The sequence below is a fragment of the Castor canadensis genome, chromosome 1 (genome assembly GCF_047511655.1).
Source record: "Castor canadensis chromosome 1, mCasCan1.hap1v2, whole genome shotgun sequence".
Classification (NCBI taxonomy): Eukaryota; Metazoa; Chordata; class Mammalia; order Rodentia; family Castoridae; genus Castor; species Castor canadensis.
The window spans coordinates 172,403,098-172,418,636 of record NC_133386.1 but is presented as its reverse complement, the minus strand read 5'-3'; the positions used below and the strand labels follow the sequence as shown (position 1 = coordinate 172,418,636).

The 15,539-nt window shown below is 38.3% G+C and overlaps 1 protein-coding gene across 1 annotated transcript in view; it reads left to right on the top strand.

Annotated features, from left to right (window-relative positions):
- Pamr1 (peptidase domain containing associated with muscle regeneration 1) overlaps positions 1 to 15,539 on the top strand; it is a 169,773-nt gene that overhangs the window by 32,403 nt on the left and 121,831 nt on the right. The window lies entirely within an intron of this gene.

The window sequence follows — 15,539 nt, the reverse complement described above, 5'->3', positions numbered from 1 at the left end:
ATACTTTGTCTCAAAACTTCACATGAGTCTTGCTGTGAAGCCCAAAGTATATATTCATTGGAAGACAATATAAAAGTTATTTACCGTGGATGAAAATTGATTTTCCAAGGCGAGGCACCATGTGGATTGAGTTTAAAGAGGCTGACTAAGATTTCACAGGCCAAATTCCCTTGGATGGGTCATCTGTGCTGAGTCATGGGTGCTTATTTCCTCTGTGACATGGCGAAACTATTATCTGCTAACTGGAAAAACATGAAAGCTCTTGTAACAGCTATTTATTTTCCATGTTTTTGTTTCTTTTCCTTTTGCTCATACTAGAGATCAAACTTAGGGTCTTGTGCATGCTAGGTAAGCACTCTATTAGTGAACTATATCCTAGCCTCCCCGCTTGCTAATCCTTGTGGGGTCCACACACCAATCACATTAAACAGCACCTGCTCTTCCCTGAACACAGCAGTTCTTTCTTGCTTTGGGTTATGGGAACATGCCACTTTCTTGGCCTGCGCTGTCTTTGCCTGTCATGTCTCCCTCAGAAATTTCTCCTTATCATTTTTCTCTCAGTTTGGGCAGTCAGGGAAGGTCTCCAAGAAACAGTGACACCTCATCTGAGTTCAGGGCAAACTTACTCTGTATTCCCAGAGCCATCCTGTGCTCCCTCATTTGGGCACATTCATTTTCCATACATGGTTACCATCTAATGTTTCACTATCTCCTCTAGATTTGAGCTCCTAAGGACAAAGAATCTGACTTTTCTCCTTTGTACCCCAGCTATGAGCATAATGTACCCACTGTTTGGCATATAATAGATGTTAAAAAAATGGTTACCTAATGTCCAATGTAAGGCTATCTGGAACTGTCACGAGTCCCCCTTGTACAATGAATATATGCTAACAAAAATGAAAAACAATGATTATCAATCAGATCAGAGGTCCTCAAGCTTTTTGGTCTTAGGTACTCTTTATCCTCTTGAAATTTATTAAGACCTCCAAAGAGTTTTCATTTATGTTGGCTTTATCTATTAATATTTATTATATTAGAAATTAAAACTGAATAATAAGGCACGTAGTAAAACTTTTATTAAATTACTTTAAAATCATCACAAACCCATTATATGTTAACTAAATAACATTTTTCATATTTTTTCCAGTTTAGTCAGAAGAATGGCATTGCTTTACGTTTTTGTAAATCTTTTTAATCCCTGGCTTAATGGAAGTCAGCTGGATTCTCATATCTGTTGCTGCAATTAATCTGTTGTGATATGTTGTTTTGGTTGAAGTGAATGAAGAAAATCTGACCTCATGTGGTATGTAGTTGGAAGAGGGAAGAATGTTTTAATAGGCTTTTAAAGATAATCAAGAATATTTTTTGATACTATACTCAAATTTTCTAAGTGGTACCTTTCTCTTTTTTCCTTTCTTCCTTCTTTCCTTCCTTTCTCTCCCTTCCTTCCACCCCCCCTTCTTCCTCTCTTTCTCTTTCATTTTTTTCTTTCTGTCTTTCCTTTTTTTTATTGCTGGGAAATTTCTTGAAGGTTATTTTCAGTGTAGAATCTAAAACTATATCAACTAACTTTTCATACACTTTCACCCTAAGACCCACTGGTTCTGTCTTTGAAATTTGAATGAATGTTTTCTCCATGGATGATTTTGTAACACCATGGAAAATATTGACTCACTGGTTATTCATATTTTCTAAATAGACACATTTAATTAAACAATATTTAAAAAAAATCACATTTGTCGGTATCACCACTGATCTCATCAGAAAATTCCTTAAATATTGGGAAAATTGTAAAGCTCACAGTGGTGGATATAGTTTTCCCAGAATCTAATCTTTGGTGCGAAGCTTAAATTTTATCCTTGACAACACACACTATGTGCTGCTGTCCTTGAAGTGACAGGCTCATTTCATTTACTTATGCTAAAAAGTCTGCTGAATACTCAAGTTCAAATAAGTGAAATTTATTTGTTATTGTTGGATTAATTATGCTTCCCTCAAATTAATATTTCAAAGCCCCAACCCCATCATCTCAGATGTAACTGTATTTGGAAACAGAACCTTTGTAGACGTGATTAATTTAAGATGAGACTTTTAGAGTAGGTTCTAATCTGATCTGATTAGTGTCCTTATAAGAAAAAGAAATTTGTTTTTTTTTTAATTTTTATTTATTTATTTAAATTTTTTTATTATTCATATGTGCATACAAGGCTTGGGTCATTTCTCCCACCTGCTCCCACCCCCTCCCTTACCACCCACTCCGCCCCCTCCCTCTCCCCCCCCAATACCCAGCAGAAACTATTTTGCCCTTATTTCTAATTTTGTTGTGGAGAGAGTATAAGCAATAATAGGAAGGACCAAGGGTTTTTGCTGGTTGAGATAAGGATAGCTATACAGGGAGTTGACTCACATTAATTTCCTGTGCATGTGTGTTACCTTCTAGGTTAATTCTTTTTGATCTAACCTAAGAAAAGGAAATTTGGATACACAGAGAGACACCAGGGATATCAGTACATAGAGGAAAGACCCTGTGAGGACATTGAAAGCCATCTGTAAGCCAAGGAGAAAGGCACTGGGAGAAACCAAATCTATTAAATTCTTTGATCTTGGACTTAAGAAAATTGAGAATATAAGTGTCAATTATTTAAACCATCCAGCCTGTGGTATTTTGTTATGGTAACTATTATCCCAGCCAACTTGTATAGTGGCTTAGAGAGGAGCAATGAGTGGGTGGAAAAGTCCAGACAGTTCAAGAAGACTGCTCAGGAAAGAAGTCAGAGGAGTCACCCTTCTCTCTCCAGCCCTGCTGGGGCTCCCATGGCCCAAAGCAGCCGGAAGCCAGAGAGCACAGAGTTTTGTGACATGATCCAGATAGAACAGCCGTCTTGGGATTGGGAAAGCAGAGAAGGAGGAGCAAGTGGAAGATCCGTGGACACTGCCATATTTCTTTCTCATCAGGCACATTTGGAACTTGGCATGTTAGAATCAGTAGAATAGAAATCTTGTCCTTTGAGTAACTTGGAAGTTAAATCCTCTCACTCTATAGAATAAACAACTAACATTTATCAATTGTTTATTAAGTACTATGAAGGTTGCTAAATCTTTTACATGGATAATCTTAATCCTTATAAGAATCTTATGTAGTAAGGTCTTTTCTGGGGGTGTGTACCAGTGAGAGGGGGCTGGGAACAAAGAAAGAGTAAATGACTGTGAATATGGTGGATATGCTTTGTATTCATATATGAAATAGAATAATGAAACCTGTTGAAATTGTTCTAAGAAAAGGGGGAGAGGGAGAATGATGGAGAGGTAAATCCAACTAAGATATATGGTAAGCACATATGTAAATATCTCAATGTATCCCCCTGAACAACTATTAAATGCTAATCAAATTTTAAAAAGAATTTTATGTGCTGGATATTGTTATGGAAGGAAAATTATACTTTAAAAATATTAATAGATATTGCCACCTATCCACTGCCAACCACTATTTTCTTATGCTTCTTTGTCCTCTCTCCCCTGTGGCCAATTCTCCCAACTGAGTTGCTGGTGTGGTCTGTGACCTCAGGAAAGAATAGGACTGCAGATGATAGAGAAAAATATTTCTGACTTTGTATTTCAAAAGCCCAAGACTTTCCAGAAACCCAAATTCTCAAGGCAGAGCTAAAAAATTTGGGAGGAGACATTGTTAGTGGAAAGCATCTGTTCTCTAAGAGTTCTCCAGGAGAAGATTACAGGGATTAGAAGGGTGGGTGTTGAGGAAGTGGAAAGATTGTTGATGTTGGTGGATTCCTAGGTAAGAACTCAGCTAAAGGATAGGGAAACCACAGGGAAGTTTGTGCACAAAGTGACCAAGCTTCAGTTCACAGGAAAAGTCAGAGAGCTATTCCAACTGCTTGAGAGGGCATGTTTGATGGGTCTCAGCAGGTGGTGCCCTTGGTGGCCTTGCAGTTTTCCAGGCTCCAGACTAGCCTAGAAGCAGAAGACTTGTTCCAGGCACTCAAAGGTGTCAAGAAAGTTTCAGAGGGAGCTCCAGACAAGAAAGGACTGCATTCAGGGGTTCAATGAAGAAGGAGTAAAGGGTCAACATTGTTTTAGATATTGAAGTAGACAGGTGACATGGGGACCAGATGATCACTCTACAAGTTAGAACTTTCTGAATCCTCTCAGAACTTGGTGATAACAACAAGGAGGAGGGGCAGAAGGCTCTAGATTGATGGAAGCAAATATCTTCCATTCAGGTACAAATGAAGCTTAAGAAGAAATTAAGCTGAGTTATATTTCTCACTCACATGAATTCTGGACTATATCCATTTTACAGATGAGGAAACTGAACTGCGAGATAGCAAAAACACTTGCCCAAGGTTAAACAATTTGTGGCTTGGCTGGGATTCAAACTCCAGAGCCAAGGTTTTATACTCTCTTTTGCTCTGCCTCCAAGAGAAGTAAACTCAAGACAAGAAATGTTCAGTGTCCAAGGCCGTGACCATTCCAGATACACTTAGAACTTGTTGACTTCTTAGCTTGTGCTCATTTCTAAGACCATGTGATCCTCTATTTTGAAAGAATAGAGTGAGTTCCTATAGTGAATTGTGTTATAAATAAATTATTATGGATTTCCCAAAAAGACCATGAAAAAAACCTGTTGATAAAGCCTGGGTTATTTTAAACACAGCTTTGCAAATTACTAACTTTGAAACCTTGGGAAGTGATTTAACCTATCTTTTCCATTTCTTTTATTAATAGGACTCATATTGTTCATCTCCCCACCCCTTAAGTGTGGGCTGTGCATGGCATCTTCTTTCCAAATACTACAGTTAGGAAGGCGGGAAAAAGTGTAACTACAGTCACACTTTACAGTTATACTATGTAGTTTCTATATAGCGGAGAAACCTGGTAAACGCCCCTTCAGCCAGGTGACCAAGGCGAACATCATCAGTGATGACTGGAAGAGGAATGCTTGCCGTGTTGTGCTGAGAGTGGCACTTGACCTCTGTGATCTTTATGCCCAAACACAATGTCTTAGTCTTCTTGGGCTTTCATAACAAAATACCGTTGTAGAGAAGTTCATATTTTCCTTTAATAATTGAGTCTGCTGAAATAAACTGACAATAAACAGATTAACAGGAGAACAGTCCTGCAAATTTACTAACGTGCAATGTCCACCAGACCACATTAACATGAAACTCAAAGGAGAACCAGTGGTTAAGACCTAGTCTTTTCATAGAGGAGGGAAACGGTGCCTGTGGCACTTTTAGAAGTGTATAGAAACTGGGTGCAGATGACTCATACATGTAATCCTGGCTACTCAGGAGGCAGAACTCTGGAGGATCATGGTTTAAGGCCAGCCTGGGCAAATAGTTTGTGAGACCCTATCTTGAAAATACCCAACATAAAAAGGGCTGGTGGAGTGGTTCAAGTGGTAGAGCGCCTGCATAGCAAGCATGAGGACGTGCGTTCAAGCCCTAGCACCACCAAAAAAAAAAAATTGTATAAATATTGGTATGTAAGTGAGAAAAAGATTTTGGCAAAGAAATTTCCTTAAATATACTTTATTTTATTAAAAGAAAGGAAATTCATAACTTAATTATAATTATTTTTGTTAGTAAAGCATCAGTGGAATACTATGGTCCGAGAATTTGGGTTGAAAAGTGCTGAGGTAAATAGTGCTTATAAAATGCTTTATGTTAGCTCAGCCTTCTTGATTTATATTATCAGACAGTCTAAGGTTCCTTCGTAAGTTCTGTCTCTGCCCAGTATTCAACTCCATTTGTAGCCAGACTTAGAGGACCACTAGCATCACTATGTATTTTAGTTAACCCAATATATTTAAAATATTCTAATTTCAAAAATACTAATGTAGTCTTTTTGCATTCTTTTTTATGAAAAATCTTTGAAAACTGTTTTCTTTCAACTCAGTTTAAATGCTTTGTGTCGTACGTGTGTGTGCACGTGTGGCGTGCATGCTCCTGGAATCAAACTCAGGGCCTCATGCATGCTAGGCACACGCTCTACCACCGAGCTACATCCTTAGCCCTGAAATTTGGTTTGTATTTTGCACTTATAACACATCTCAAATTGTTTTTCCCCTTTTAAAATTTATGTTATTGATGTACTGGGGGTAATTGTGGCAGTTACAAAAGGTCTTACAATATATCATAGTTGAATTCAACCCCCTCCATCATTCCCCTTTACCTCCTCCTCATCCCAGCACATCCCAATTTGTACCAGTCACACTGGAAGTGCTCAATAGCCACAACTGCAAACTTACACCATCAGTTAGTATAAGAAAGGGTGCTATGACACACGCATACAGAAACAATCATGATCTCTGAATTTTTTAAATGAAGAAACATAGGTGAATAAAAAGTGAATTATTTTGTCCTGATTGTTCTTGGTTTATTATGAATGTCTTTGAGAAGCATGCCAGTTCACAGACAGGTGTTTGAGGCTTAGACACAGTTGGGGTGGGTGGCACTGCATAGTGGTGACTGGAACTGCTATGCCCATGCCTGAGTTGGCTTCTTCCTACCTTCACTGAACAGGTATTATTGAAAGTCTACACTGTGCCAAGCTTGCTAGGTGTGAGGGATAAAATGAGAGAGTGAAAAAGAAATGGGTCCTCTGACTTCATGTCGATCCAAATGGAAGACTAAACATGAAGGAGCTGAGTGTTCTGCAGTGGTGCATTATGGGGAACAAAGGTTATTTTCTCACTTACATACCACCGTTTATTTCTTTTTCCTTTTCCAGCAATGAGGGAGTATATTATCTGTAGTGCATTTAAAAACAATAATGAAATGGATTGAAAGTTGTTCTGCTTTTTATTATCACCATGCACCTGCAATGCTAAGCCATGTCAGTGATAAAATACTCGAAGGATTCCAGAACACATCATTGTAACACAAAAATTATTTTGAGGTGAAGGCATTTGGTCCCTGAAATCCTTTATCTGCTTAGAAGCACAGCCTCCCCAAAGAACTCAATTGTCATAAATCCCTCTCCTTGGGAGGAACCTGGGAAGAGTGACTCTTATCACTGGAGATGTGAAGTGAGAACCACATCCAAACATCCAACAGTCATTGTCACAAAACTACTCTTATCTCCCATCTGTTTTCCTAAGGGCTCATTTATCTCTCCAAAAAGTCAGTTGTTTTTCCTTTTCTATTAAAATTGCATGTAAGTGCCAAATTCTAACTACATCCATGAGTCATACTTCAGTAACTGTGTGATTAAGTTTGTCTTTCTCTTGCTAATCCTTCTATTTTCAGTTTAATTTAGAGGCTTCTTAGCACTGAAACTAAGAGGGTAAGAAAAAAGTTTTTCCTCCCCAACAAACTCCTCACAGAAAGACTTTTAGGCACTCAAATTCCTGTGCCCCAACTCACTAAACCAGGTCTCTAGGGTGCTGGCCTTGGCACCTGAATGTTTATGGAGCTCCCCAGGTAAGTCTGAATCTAGACTCTGGATCTAGATGAGGAATAACATAGTTCTTCTGCCATCTGGTTGGGGAAGACTTTAGACATTGATGGAAAGAAGTACCTTGAATGATTAGTAATGTCTGCTACAGAGGACATGGTGAAGTAGTGAGATGAGGAGGCGGGAAGAAATTACTTGTCGTAAGTTCCATTTATCTGCCATCACTATAGTTCTTTAAAGTTTTAATAGCTTCTGGTTTTATTTCTTTGGTTCTTGTTTTCTTTCTGGATAAATTTTAGTAAATTTTCAAAGAAGTTTATACCCTTCTCTCTTGAATCACAGATCTCCTTGGATTTCAAGAACAGATGCAAGGAGAGTCAAGAGTCATTGTCAACATTTGCCCATTGACCTTTTCCTTTGGCTTATCTTATTTTTCCATTATTTCTTTTCAGGGTTCTGGAAAAAGTTTAAGAGTGATTTATTAGTCATATGTTCTAACTTTAAAACAAAGACTTTCTAGCATTAGCAATAAAAGAAGACAGCTAACATATGATATTATTGGGTTCCTTTTCTTTTTCACTCATTCAGTCATTCTTTTGGAATACTTTCTGGGATTCAGTCCCCATGCTGCTGGGCATTTGGGAGAGAAAGACAGAATTCCTGTCCTTGGGAAGTTCCAAGTCAAACATGAGAGCCGGATTTTGTATCAAGTAATTAGGATGTGCTAAGCACTTGGTAGGAGATACTAAGGGAACAAGAAGGAAAAGAAAGGCATTTCTGTCTGGAGGGGAAGATTGAAGGTTTTCAGAGGTGCTAATCATGCCTTTTCCCCCTGTGTGTTCATTAATTTGTTAAACTAATAACTACTGAGCACCTTTTATTTGCCAAGTTCTGATCCAGGCATGTGGGACGCATCAATGGAGTATGTATGATAACAGAGGGACCAAATGAAAAGCATTGAGCGTCAGATACTGACCAACATGTCAGATTTATTAGCTGGTAAAATGGAATGAGAGAACGTGGTTTGGCTGGAATGGGACTGGCTCCTTCTTCCCTCCCAAGTCCCCTTCTCTCCTACCATCTGCAGACAAGGCAGAACTTCCTCATTCTATCTAACTCAGACAGACCTACCTTCAGAAAGCAGATCCTAGGCTCTGACCTGGATGTGCTTACCTCAGCCTAGGAGTAGAGGGTCAGGATAATTTGAAAAGAGAATTTTTGGAATTAATAATGAAAGAAAGACAGGACTCTGTAAGACAGGTACAGTCTGTGTGTGTGGGGGGGTGGTACTTGTGGGCGGTGGTGAAAGGAGGAGGTAAAGGTGAGGGAATAAGGTTGCTGGGCTTCATATACAAAATATAATGATGAAACATTTTGCAGTTGCTTTTAGTGTGGTGGGCAGAGCTTTGGGGGAGAAGATGAAAGCCGCAATCTAACCAATGTACAATGGAAGGCTATTCAGAACTGTCACAATGAATCTCCCCTGTACAACGAATATATCCTAATAAATATGGATAAAAAGAACAACAACAGAAAAAAGCAAGTTAAAATAAACCCCTCCTTCTCAGTAGGAGAAGGGTGTAGGAATTTGCAGTGGTGATGGGGTGTGTGTGTGTGGAGGGGGTCGGGGTTGGTCAAGATGGGGAGAAGGACAAAGTTTCTTGCTTTAGAACAGGGTGGAGGGGGGAGGGAAGACAAGAAGAGGGGAAGGGAATCTCCTTTACTTTAGATCAGGAAAAGGTTCAGAGAAGGAAGAATTAGATGAGATGAGGCAAATTGTTTACTAGGCAGAGAGGGAAAGAAGATGTTTCAGTCCAAGAACGAGCATATGCAGAAGATTCTGCAAATAAAGCCTATATAATGTTAGTATTTTTATTTTACCCCATCACAGGACAAGATTACAACAATTTAGTTTAAAGATCCTAACTGGGTTTATTTTTTTATTCTAGAATTGAGCAATGCTTCATTCCATAAAATAGAGTAAGTGTTCTAATGAGCTGAGCAGAGGTTGGTTTTATAGATGGGAAATGCTGAAGAAAGCAGAAACACAACAAAAAGCAGATGGGTGTCAGAGTTAGGTTCTGTGTGTGTGTGTGTGTGTGTGTGTGTGTGTGTGTGTGTGTGATGGGGAGACAAAACTACAGAAAACTAAATGGTTAGTATCAAGTTAGTTCAATTTGGGTTACCTTTTTTTTGTTTTTGCATAAGAATTAGGAAGGAGAATGGTCAATATCATCAATTAAAGCTGGCCTGTTTTGAAGAATTTGGCTATTATCTCTCATTTCTCCTGGTTTCTCAGAGATCAGACAAACAGCTTGCTCTCAGTTTGATGAAGTGGAACTTTAGCATAAGTGACTCCATTTTGATTTTTAGTCTGGTCCATTGGGGCCCAGTACAGTAGACTACTCCAAAACGGTGACCTCTTAATCATGTTTCTTTATCACTCCATTACATAGATGAGGAAACTGTATCGGACATTTCTTGCTCCGTCCTCATGTCTGCTTGGCCACCTATTCCAGCTATTGCTGCAGCATCCATTCTTCCATCCCATTTTACACCTCCTATCTGTTGCACCTGACTTCTCTCACTTTCTGCCTCAGGATAAGGAAAGTCTTATGCATGCATGATTTGAGAATGGGTGTGCCTATGGGGAGAATGGAATTCATTGAGGACTGTCTCTTTCTCTGTCCCTTGGTCATTCAGTGTGGCTTTCAGAAGGTCCCTGTTCAATTGGGCCAACAGAGGGGACCAACTCCAGAATATTATTTTGTAATGGATTCCCCTCTTTTTCATTTTTACTTTTCATTCAGCCCTTAATCCATTCCCTAGACCATTCCCAAAGTACCTGCATGAAAGTTCTTGACTGGGCTCTGCTTTCTGGGGAATCCTGTTTAACTCAGAAATAACAGTTCAAAAAGGGCAAAAATGGCATCACGATACCACAGATAGATGGAAACAGATGGAGAAAAAGACTTCAAATCTGGGTGCCATGCAGAAACAAACCCTTTCCTGCTTCTATGGTAAAAGCTTGCTTTTTCTCTGCAAGCTGTTAGTTTATAAAAAATATTTTTATTCACTGGGTCTTCTAGGAAAAAGGCTAAATAAACCAGGAGTGGAAATAACCCGATATTTTGTAAAGTTTGAACCTTAGATTTGGTCATTGCTTCTTAGGAATTTTGAGCATCATTGCCATCAATGGTTAAATTTGGAGAGTTTTCAAAATAATGGTTTTGGAATGTTTCCTTAAAATTATTTGATTTGGGATCTATTTCATGTGGTTTTTGTAACATGTTTTTTAAGACAGTGCAAGCCTGGTTGGTTTCAAACTGTCTTTTGAAACTGGATTACTTAAGCAAAATATTTTTGTAACTTTTTATACTATTTAAAAATTAAAGAATTTTTTTATCTAAACAATTTAAAACTCTTTAGAAACCCATTTATGTGAGTACTAAAATTTCCGGATAAGTTTCACTTTATTTAACTTCAAAGCAATTAGTCAAAATAGCTTGGATCCCAGACAAATTTCAAAGCTGTGTACTTTCAAAATGGTTTATCTAGATAACATTCAAAGATATATGGACCATTTTATTGTCCCAAAACATTGGTTTTCCCATCATATAAAGATGGGTGTAGGCAATAACTTCACATTATTGCAAAATTGGCTTCATATTTTTAAAATTAAAACATCTGTGCAATGTGCAAATGGATTGAAATGTTTTCTTTATCAATAATAGGGAAACTATCTTGCAAAACTTTATCCAAGCCGTCTCACAGGAGTATGACTGTGTGGATTGTTGAGTGTTGGCTGTATCCAGCACTTTGCAAATTAGTCTAGTACTTACTCTTGTATTATTGTTTGTAATCCTCGTGATAGTGCTCTGAGGCATATATTGAATTATCCCTTTAAAAAGAAAACATCTAGGGTTGAAAACAGTTTTAACTAACTTGCCTAAAGTCTTAAAGCAAAGGGAAGAACAGGCTTAAGTTTGGTTCCATATCTTAATCATGGCACTTTTTTATCTTGTGCCCAGTATTTATAACTTTTACTTAAGGAATCTTGTCTGTGTCTAGCCCCTTATTCTATCCTGTTTCAGTAGTTCTCAGTCAAATAATTGATTAATTCATATACCTGAAATCAGGGATTGTTGAGTCATATACTTGAAATCAGCTGCAGGATATAGGTAATTTACCATTGGTAATAAGACATTGACAAGAGCTAATGATTTAGGTTGAGATACTTGAATGGGTTTGGGATTATCTGTGAGTCATATCACCCCCACACATTTCTATTCAGAGATTCTTTTTGAGTGGATAAGGGGATGGGGGAGGGAAGATGCAGTTGGAGAGTAAGAAATTACATAATCCCGAGGAAAAGAAGCGTCTTTGACATTCTCTAGGATGAGACTGGTCCTTGGCTCCAAATTCAACATTCTCCCTTACCTATGGCTACTGTAGTCTTAGGCTAGAGCTCTGGGGAAGCAGTCTAGAGACACATAATTCATTAATGCCAGCTAGCTGAGGGATACCACACAAAAGGGTGAAGGTTAGGAGTAAGGGGGAAAGAAATAACACTTCTGTATGGTGGCAGAAAGGACTAGCATTTTTTATGTGATAGATAGCCTCAGAAATTAAAACTTATGGGAGAAAATAAAGTATTTTTGATGAGATTACTGTACTGACTTTGAAATTGGTATTTGCCTTTGGAAGTGTGAGTGAATGTGTTTGATTTCAAGAGTTAGGAGATGGACAAAAGGGAAAATTATGAGATTTTTCTCAAATTTCCATTCCATTTGTAAACCAATTGTCTAAGCATGGCAAAATATTCTGGAATAATTTGTGTTCTGTGAAGTCACAGAGGACAGGGTTGAGTCGTGCTGGAGTGTTTTCTACCCCCCCAGTCAGCCTAAATTTAGGATTTGATTCTAGGATATTGACTGCTGGGTGAGGGATGTGAATCCTGGGATAAGGCAAATTTCTTCGGACTAGAACCTTTGCCCTGCTCACAAACTGGCCCTTATTAAAATAATTTGTCAGGGATATATACATCTTAACGGCTGGTTAGGGCTCATCTACCAAAATTAAACCATTTCACCTCTGAGTTCGTATAAATCTGTTAAATTAAGTGAAGAATTAAGACAATTATGCAAATAATTTAGCCTTCCAATATAGTTTTCACTGAAAAATTATCTAATTAAGGCAAAGGATTGTTTTACTTGAATTTGCTACAAACTGCTTTTTGGTTATGTTAATTGAAACTTTGCCTGGGAGAGGAATGGGTGCAGGGATTTCTGAGAAGTGAAGAAATTGTAATTTAATAAATAAAATGGCTAGCTGCATTTCTACATTCCAGAGGAAGGCTAATTCAGTTTTTAAATTTCACTATATTTAATTTCACTTTAGAAGTATGTGGGTCTTCTGTGCAGGAAATCCTCAGTTACCCTTTTTTTTAAAAATTGTTATTTTATTCATATGTGCATACAATGTTTGGGTCTTTTCTTCCCCCTTCCCCCCACCCCCTCCCTTCTCCCCCTCCATCCCTTACCCCCCCCCTTACTCCTCGATACTCTGCAGAAACTATTTTGCCCTTATCTCTAATTTTGTTAATTTTGTTGAAGAGAGAGTATAAGCAATAATAGGAAGGACCAAGGGTTTTTGCTAGTTGAGATAAGGATAGCTATACAGGGAGTTGACTCGCATTGATTTCCTGTACATGTGTGTTACCTTCTAGGTTAATTCTTCTTGAACTAACTAACCTTTTCTCTAGTTTCTGGTCCCTTTCTCCTATTGGCCTCAGTTGCTTTAAAGTATCTGCCTTAGTTTCTCTGCGTTGAGGACAACAAATGCTATCTAGTTTTTTAGGTGTTTTACCTATCCTCACACCTCCCTTGTGTGCTCTTGCTTTATCATGTGTTCAAAGTCCAATCCCCTTGTTGTGTTTGCCCTTGATCTAATGTCTGCATATGAGGGAGAACATACGATTTTTGGTCTTTTGGGCTAGGCTAACCACACTTAGAATGATGTTCTCCAATTCCATCCATTTACCAGTGAATGATAACATTTCGTTCTTCTTCATGGCTGCATAAAATTCCATTGTGTATAAATACCACATTTTCTTAATCCATTCATTCTCCCCTAAAATCTGTCAACCATTCCCTGCCATCAAAAATTCCCCAAAAGTGTGTTTCCTCCATCTTTGGGTCCTCTCTGGGGAGCTGTTCTCCACTGTACTCCAGCTGTCAGCTCTCCAACTCCTATTCTTACGACTTTAAATCCAGAGCAAGTTACTCTTGCCCATGCAGCTCCAACCAAGGGGATCTTACATTTTTTTATCTAAAAGGTTTCAAATGGCCAAAAAACACATGACAAAATGCTCACCATCTCTAGCAATAAAGGAAATGCAAATTAAAACCACACTAAGATTCCACCTCACCCTGTTAGAATAGCCATCATTAGCAACACCACTAACAACAGGTGTTGGCAAGGATGTGGGGAAAAAGGAACCCTTTTACACTGCTGGTGGGAATGTAAACTAGTACAACCACTCTGGAAAAAAATTTGGAGGCTACTTAAAATTCTAAACATTGATCTACCATATGATCCAGCGATACCACTCTTGGTGATATACCCAAAAGAACGTGACACAGGTTACTCCAGAGGCACCTGCACACCTATGTTTATTGCAGCACTATTCACAATAGCTAAGTTATGGAAACAGCCAAGATGCCCCACTACTAAGGAATGGATTAAGAAAATGTATGGCTGTATGTATGTTCCTTTCTTTCATTTTCATAAAGGAAATACAGAGAATATAAACAAAATAAAAACAGAAACAATAAGACACAATCTAGGGTATATCTAAACTGTTGTTTCAAGGGCTGTCACCTTTGAACACTTCTCTGTGGATGATTTTCTTAGCCTTTCTGTGCTTCAATCTTCTCAACTACAAAGTTAGGACAGTGATGGCACCCACACTATAGAGCTGCTAAGGAGAATAATTGAGTTGACATCTGTAAAGGGCAGAGAGCAGTATTTGGCCTATCATAAGTACTTTACAAGCATTCTTATTTATATTGTTTTTATTAAGCATTTTAGAGGAGCTTCTTTTAACCTCACTGTGTCCCTTGGCTATTGCTCTATTTCTTTGATCCTGTTTGTAAGCAAAACTCATTATGGTAATCAATTCTCGACCTCCAGTTCCTTTCTTCATATTCTCTTTCTAACCAGCATTTCTCAAGCTTTTTTTTTCCATTATGGTTCACCTAAGGAAGTCTTTTTAGATGCTTCTTTTTTTCAACTACCTTTCCCTGCCATGAAAATGTAACAGTACAGATGTCTTATGTAAGCCATTTATAGACACGCTCTATTACCTTGGTGACTCCTTTGTTCTATCAGATGAGATAGTGAGCTAATTGTAACCACTACCTCAGTGATCTCATAGCTTTAAGTTTATTTGTACACCAACGGCTCCTGACTTTAAGTCTCTACCAAATATCTTTCTAAGACTCCAGACTAGACATTAACTACTTACTTGAGACCTCCCTTGGGTGTCTAGTAGACCTCTCTATATTAACATTTTCAAGAATTGTCTGTTAAAATTCTATCTCCAAACTATTCTATGCACAGTCTTCCCCTCCTTTACTTTTCTTAATCTATAGGAAATTCTGATACTAAAGGAAATCCAGAATCTGCTAGCAGCTTGGTGGAAGCCAATACCTGTTACTAATTTCTTGCTCCAAACTGGGTCCTTTTTCTCTTTTGGAATTGTGGAACCAATAAAAAGACCTAGCACCAACTGAGCAGTGAAAGGAGGCTAATTCTTGACCAGAGAATGGGAAAAGCAGGGAGATAAACTCACAAATCAGCTTCAACCCAAATAAAGGCTAAGAGACTTTTGAGAGTAAGATCAGAAAGAGGAGGATTGTAGATAATGCATAGAAGGATTATTTATGACTTTTTCTGGAAAAGGGATTAGGTTTACATCGAAGAGGAGGAATTGCCTTCCTTTAATTTCTATCTGGGACAGTTCTAGTCTAGGTTAGAAGTGGACCATACCAAGATGGTGCTGGTGGGCAGGAACTTTACTAGGGTAATGTATTGCAATGGTTGGAAGTGAACCTGGAGGT